The 6913-nt window shown below is 52.4% G+C and overlaps 1 protein-coding gene across 8 annotated transcripts in view; it reads left to right on the top strand.

Moving 5' to 3' along the window:
• The first annotated feature begins 236 nt into the window (after positions 1-236).
• The window catches only part of ARHGEF10L (Rho guanine nucleotide exchange factor 10 like), a 163124-nt gene continuing 156447 nt past the window's right edge, over positions 237-6913 (top strand). For 3 of the 8 annotated variants that reach the window (XM_054435897.2, XM_054435903.2, XM_054435889.2), the window contains exon 1: positions 239-457. The gene's annotated coding sequence lies outside the window, so the exon portion shown is untranslated. Of the gene's footprint in view, positions 458-6913 lie in introns of all 8 variants that reach the window. The other 5 variants (XM_054435867.2, XM_054435855.2, XM_054435883.2 and 2 more) reach the window with 3 other exon arrangements.

Raw genomic sequence — 6913 nt, 5'->3', positions numbered from 1 at the left:
CTCAGTTTCCCCCCTGTACTGTGGGGGGCCGGTGGGCTGCCGGGACCGCTGGGGGCTCGCAGCGGGTGGGGGGAGGCCCCGTGTCCCTCGCGGCGCGCTCGGAGCAGGGAGGGGGCGCGGCGGCCGCTGCCCCGGCCACCAGGGGTTAAGCGGTGACCTCAGCCGCGGCGCCCCGGGACCGGGCGGGCGGGGGCGGCGCCGCGTCGCGCACGGCGGCGGCGGCGGGACCAGGCCTCGGAGCGCGGCGGGCGCGGGCGCAGTCCCGGCGGGCCCGGACCTCGCGGGCGGGCGGGCGGCGCGGCCATTGGCTCGGGTGGCGGCGGCTGCGGCGGTGGGGGCGCCGTCCCGGCCATGGGCGCCCGCGGCGGCCTGCGGAGCTGGAGGCGCGGCGCCGGCCGCCGGGCGCCTTTGTGAGCGGCGCGGACGACAAAGGCGCGGGCCCGGGCAGCCGAGGCGGGTGAGTGAGCGCGGGGGCCCTGCCTCCGCGGGATCCTCGCGTGTCCCCGAGTCTGCGAGTGCGCGGGAGGCGCTCCAGGCGCCAGGGCCCTCCGGGTGTCCTGGGCGTGTCGCCGTGGGCCGGCGGGGGCCGTGTCCGCCGCTGTGTCCCTGTGTCTGGGTGTGAGAGCCCCGAGCCCGCCTCTCCCCTCTGTGTGGGTCTCTCCTTGTGTCACTGGAGTTCTGGTGTTACTAGGGCGAGTGGCCTTTGTGCTTCAGCTTGTGTGTGTGTGTGTGTGCGTGTGTGGCCTCTAGCCGGTTGGGGTCAGGACAGTTTGGGAACCCCCACCCCCACCCTGTGCCTCACTTTCCCCTGTGGTCCACTTCTTCCTGCGCTGACCTTGGGGGTCCCTGGGATCGGGTGAAGTCAGGGAGTGCCCCTGTCGCCTCTGTGGTGAGTCAGCCTCTCCCACCCTGGACCCCCGCCCAGAGGCGGAACGGGACGGCCTCCTGCAGGAGGAGACTGTGGGAGGAGCGGATGCCGGGTCAGCCGGAGGCCGTGGCTGCGGAGCCGCCAGTCCCAGATCCTCCCTGGAATAGGGATATGTGTCAGGGAGGGCCCTAGATGAAGACCAGCCTCCCTGGAGTCCCTGGGATGGCCTCTGAGAGGCGGCGCAGGCCTGACTCTAGGGGGCATGGGGACAATTCTTCCTCCGTCTCCCAAAGCGGGGCCCTGGGGCGGGGGTCTCGAATCTTCCTTTGGCCCTGAAAGCCAGGAGGCCCTGCGTTGCATCAGTGCCAAGTAGAGAGGTGGTGGCTGGTGGGCTGCACTTTCCCACTGGCTTTGGAGCTCAGTTGCTGCCCCAGAGTCCTTGGCCTCCCTTAAGGATGCTACTGGGAAGCCAAGCCCCACCTGCCGGGAGCCCCATCTGCTCCTCGGATTCTGGGGAGAGAGGGCAGGTTGTGCGGGCTCATTAAAATGCATAGCTCTTCCCAGCATCCGGCCAGCACTGTACCCCCCACGGTGTTCAGGCCCTGGACACACAGACTAGAAAGCAGGTCAGCCTCCGGAAATCTCCAAGCTCCCTGTGACTGTGGGCTGGGGACTGCCCTTCCCCTTCATCAGGCCCTCAGGCTGAAGCTCAGAACCCTCCTGTAAGGAAGGCTTCCTGGGGTGCCCGAATCTGATGCTCGCTCTGTCCCCAGGCGCTTGCCTTCCTGAGGCCCTCTGTCCCTTCCCCTTCCACCAAAGAGCCTCTGTGGGCTGTTCTCTCTATCCAGGAAGTGGGTCCCATCCTTCACCTCTTTGATTTCTCACTCAGGAGCTACTTCCTCTCCAGTGAGCCAGTAGCCCCAGTGCTCTGAGGGTTCCTGCCCCAGTCGTGGGGGCGGGGGGCTTTTTTCGGTCTTCCAGTGGAGCGGGGGCTGTGTCTGTCCTTGATCACAGCTCAGAACTGCCTGGTGCATAGTGGGTGCTCTACACATAGTTGCTGAATAAATGAATGTTCAATAACTAATGGTTCCCAAATTCTGTTTCAAGTTTTAACTCTGGAGGAGTCTGGGGAGGGGGGAAAGCTGGTGGACTGCTCTGGGGCCCAGGTACCAGGTTAGTATTAGAGGAGGTTGGGTGTGGTGGCTCACCCTTGTAATCCCAGCACTTTGGGAGGCCAAGTTGGGTGGATCACTTGAGGTCAGGAGTTTGAGATCAGCCTGGCCAACGTGGTGAAACCCTGTCTTTACTAAAAATGCAAAAATTATGGCCAGGCTCAGTAGCTCATGGCTGTAATCCCAGCACTTTGGGAGGCTGAGGTGGGCGGATTACCTGAGGTCAGGAGTTCAAGACGAGCCTGGCCAACATGGTGAAACCCCATCTCTACTAAAAATATAAAATTAGCTGGGCATAGTGGCGCATGCCTGTAGTCCCAGCTACTTGGAAGGCTGAGGCAGGAGAATCGCTTGAACCCGGGAAGTGCAGGTTGCAGTGAGCCAAGATTGCACCATTGCACTCCAGCTTGGGTGACAAGAACGAAACTCCATTTCAAAACAAAAACAAAAAGAGAAACTAGCCAGGTGTGGTGGTGCACGTCTGTAATCCCAGCTATTTGGGAGGCTGAGGTGGGAGGGTTGCTTGAACCCGGGAGGCGGAGGTTACAGTGAACCAAGATTGTGCCACTGCACTCCAGCCTGGGTAACAGAATGAGATTCTATCTCAAAAGAAAAAAAAAAAAAAGAAGAAGATTGAGCATGGTGGCTCATGCTTGTTATCCCAGCACTTTAGGAGCCTCAGGTGGGAGGATCACTTGAGCCCAGGTGTTCGGGACCAGCCTGGGCAACACAGGAGACCACGTCTCTACACAGAATTTTAAAAACTAGTTGGTTGTGCTGGTGCACGCCTGTAGTCCCAGCTACTTAGGAGGCTGAGATGGGAGGATCACTTGAGCCTGGAAGTTCGAGGCTGCAGTGAGCTGTGATTGTGCCACCGTACTACAGCTTAAGTGACAGAGGGAGACCATGTCTTAAAATATATATATATGAGGAAAGTGTACTGTTACTTGGGGAAATAGCATATTAATTAACAGACATTTATAATATATGCTGAGTGGCAGGTGCTGGGCTAGATGCTTTAAGCATGTACCTCTTGTACACTGGGAAGGAACAGTAATCTTCTATGATTAATTTTGAAAAGATAAACTAAATGATATATATGCCATGATAAGATAATAACGTGGATTTATATTGCACTTTCATAACTGCTATCTCTTTGTTTTGACAACACCCTAGTAATTAGGCAGGGAGATGGGTCATACCCATTCTACAGATGAGGAAGATGAGCATACAGCATTTAAGTGACTGCCGAAGGTCACTGCTGAAGTGAGTCAGTGAAGGAGCCAGCACTCAGCCTGGGACTCCCTGGCCACTCAGTCCTTGCTTTCTTCTGCACAACTGTCTCCAGTGCCTTTTGTATTCCTGTCACCCGGCTAGACAATGGTGAATGAGCCAGTGTTCTTGCCCTCAAGGGGTCTAAAGTCCAGGAGAGAATCAGGCTCTTTAACAACTGAGTGTGCCAAAGTTGTTCCACCCCACGGTGCCACCTTGGGCCCAGCTCAGCCCCTTCCTTGCAGTGTCCCAGAGAGTTCTTCTCTCTACCTCAGTGGAGGGCATCAGAGCCATTTTCTTTCAGGACCCTGGTCTGATGACATTCCCAGGAGTGACTGGTCCTTACAGAGCCTCTGCTGGGTCCTGGGCAGTGGTGAGTTGGGAGCTAGCTCATACATACACATAAGAGCTGATTGCTAAATTTTAGGAATTTTATGAGCCGGTTGTTAAACACAGCCATTATAAAACATTTTGAGGCCAGGCGCGGTGGCTCATGCCTGTAATCCCAGCACTTTGGGAGGCCGAGGCAGGCAGATCACCTGAGGTCGGGAGTTTGAGACCAGCCTGGCCAACATGGTGAAACCCCGTCTCTACTAAAAATACAAAAATTAGCTGGGTGTGGTGGCCCATGCCTATAATCCCAGCTACTCGGGAGGCTGAGGCAGGAGAATTGCTTGAACCCAGGAGGCGGAGGTTGCAGTGAGCCGAGGTTGTGCCATTGTACTCCAGCCTGGGAGACAAGAGTAAAACTCCGTCTCAAAAAAAAATTTTTTTTTGAGTATATACATTCATCATTAAGTAAATTTTATATATATATATACACATATATATACGTATGTGTGTGTGTGTGTGTGTATATATATATATATATATATATATATATATATATATATATATTTTTTTTTGAGATGGAGTCTTGCTGTTTTGCCCAGGCTGGAGTGAAGTGGTACAATCTCAGCTCACTGCAACCTCCGCCCCCTGGTTTCAAGTGATTCTCCTGCCTCAGCCTCCTGAGTAGCTGGAATTACAGGTGCCCGCCACCACGCCCGGCTAATTTTTGTATTTTTAGTAGAGACGGGGTTTTACCATGTTGGCCAGGCTGGTCTCAAACTCCTGACCTCAGGTGATCCAGCTGCCTCAGCCTCCCAAAGTGCTGGGATTACAGGCATGAGCCACTGCACCTAGCTATTATTATATATTTTTGAGATGGAGTTTCACTCTTGTTGCTCAGGCTGGAATGCAATGGCGTGATCTCTGCTCACTGCGACCTTCACCTCCTGGGTTCAAGTGATTCTCCTGCCTCAGCCTCTGGGATTACAGTAGCTGGGATTACAGGTGCCTGCCACCACACCTGGCTAATTTTTTGTATTTTAGTAGAGATGGGGTTTCACTTTGTTGGCCAGGCTGGTCTTGAACTCCTGACCTCTGGTGGTCCACCTGCGTCAGCCTCTCAAAGTGCTGGAATTACAGTCATGAGCCACTGTGCCCGGCCATAAATTTTATACATATATATACATGTATAAATATATATATAATAATTTTAATATTTTATATTATTTAATATTTTATATAATATATAAATATATATAAAATATATAATATATAAATAAAATAAATATATAATTATATATATATAAAATAATTTTTTTTTTGAGATGGAGTTTTGGCTCTTGTCACTCAGGCTGGAGTGCAATGGCATGATCTTGGCTCACTACAACCTCTGCCTCCATCGTTCAAGCGATTCTCATGCCTCAGCCTCCCAAGTAGAGGCGCCAACCAACACGCCTGGCTAATTTTTGTATTTTTAGTAGAGACGGGGTTTCACCATGTTGGCCAGGCTGGTCTCAAACTCCTGACCTCAGGTGATCTGCCCACCTCAGCCTCCCAAATTGCTAGGATTACAGGTGTGAGCCACCATGCCCAGCCTGTAAATTATATTTTATAAAGTAATAAATACTCAAATTTTTTTCCTAATTATTTTATTCTATTATTACCTGTGCTTTTGTGGTTATGCTGCTTTGTGTGTGTGTGTGTGTGTGTGTGTGTGTGTGTGTGTGTGTTGGGGGATGTATTAGTTCTTTTTCATACTGCTATTTTCATACTGCTATGAAGAAATACCTGAGACTAGGTAATTTGTAAAGAAAAAGAAGTTTAATGGACTCACAGTTCACATGGCTGGGGAGACCTCACAATCATGGTAGAAGGTGAAGGAGGAGCAAAGGCACGTCTTACATGGTGGCAGGCAAGAAAGCCTGTGCAGGGGAACTGTCCTTTATAAAACCATCAGGTCTTGGGAGACTTATTCACTATCATGAGAACAGCATGGGGAAAACCTGCCCCTGTGATTCAATTACCTCCCACCGCGTCCCTCCCATGATATGCAGGGATTATGGGAGCTACAATTCAAGAGGAGATTTGGGTGGAGACACAGCCAAACCATATCGGGGGTGTGAGTGTGGGTGTGGGTGTTTGTGTAATGTACGTAGTGGTGTGCTACTGCATATCTCAACTCCATTCAGTGATGTCATGTTGGCAGCTTGAAACTGGCCACAGTGAGAGTATTTATATCACAGAAATTGGCAAACACTGAAAATCAGAATCTTTTCCCCTGAAGAGCCTGTTTACCAGCACACCACTGGGAATCCAGCAATGAGCAACTCAGTCCCTCCCTTTGAACTTACATTTTGGTGTGATGCCGCTCCAGAACTGATCTTAGTGTCCTCATGGCTGAGGGGCAGCTGCTGGGCAGGGCCTGCTGTGGTGATAGAGGTTGTAAATTGCCCTCAAATCACAGGAGCTCTCCACTCCAGCATGTGAGTTGTTACCATGCACCAGGAAGAGGGGAAATGGGAAAAGGAGGAGATTCAGTTAATGGAGAGCTGACTTTGCCATTGAGTAACCCTATTCAGGATGACTCAGGCATCTGGGAGGAAAAGCAGCAGTGGCGTCTGAGGACAGACCGTGGACAAGTTAAGTAGCTTGGGGCTTGTGGAGTTGTGATGTCCAGGACACGGGTGGCTAGAGCTGACATAGGCAACAGTGGGCATGACCCGTCCATATGGATTCGGGGCCTGCATGAGAGAATAGAGGCAGATGGTTGCTCTTGTACAGTCTGTGATCTCTGGTTGGGAGATGGACATGTGCACAGTTACATACAGTGGAGGGATGTGCGGAGTGCAGCAGGGGAATGGGGTAGGGAGAGGGAAACAGTTCATGCCTCTGAGCCTTTGCACATGCTGCTCCTTCTACCCAGGGGAGTTAATGTGTGTTTTTTCTACCCAGAAGGAATGGCATGTGCAAAGGCTCCGAGGCATGAATTATTGAGACTTCAGTCTGGCTCTGGTGTCAGGTGAATCAAAAGTCTGCAGGGCTTGAAACAGAGCAGGGGAAGCATTGAACCTTCCTCAAGTCAGGAGGCACAGCATCATCTGGGTGCCAGCAAAGGAAATCTGCCAAACCTCACCTGTCAGGGGCCTTGTGCTGTGTGGATCACCCTGCTTCCCTGAAAATCTTTAAGGTTTCTTGGTAGTTTCCTGCTGTCCCTAAAGCTTGCTGCTCTTTCAGCCCCTGCATCTGTGGCTGGTGGATTCTCAAAAAAATA

Source organism: Pongo pygmaeus, chromosome 1 (assembly GCF_028885625.2).
Source record: "Pongo pygmaeus isolate AG05252 chromosome 1, NHGRI_mPonPyg2-v2.0_pri, whole genome shotgun sequence".
Taxonomy (NCBI): domain Eukaryota; kingdom Metazoa; phylum Chordata; class Mammalia; order Primates; family Hominidae; genus Pongo; species Pongo pygmaeus.
The sequence above is the reverse complement of the archived record's forward strand: the minus strand, read 5'-3'. Positions and strand labels throughout refer to the sequence as shown.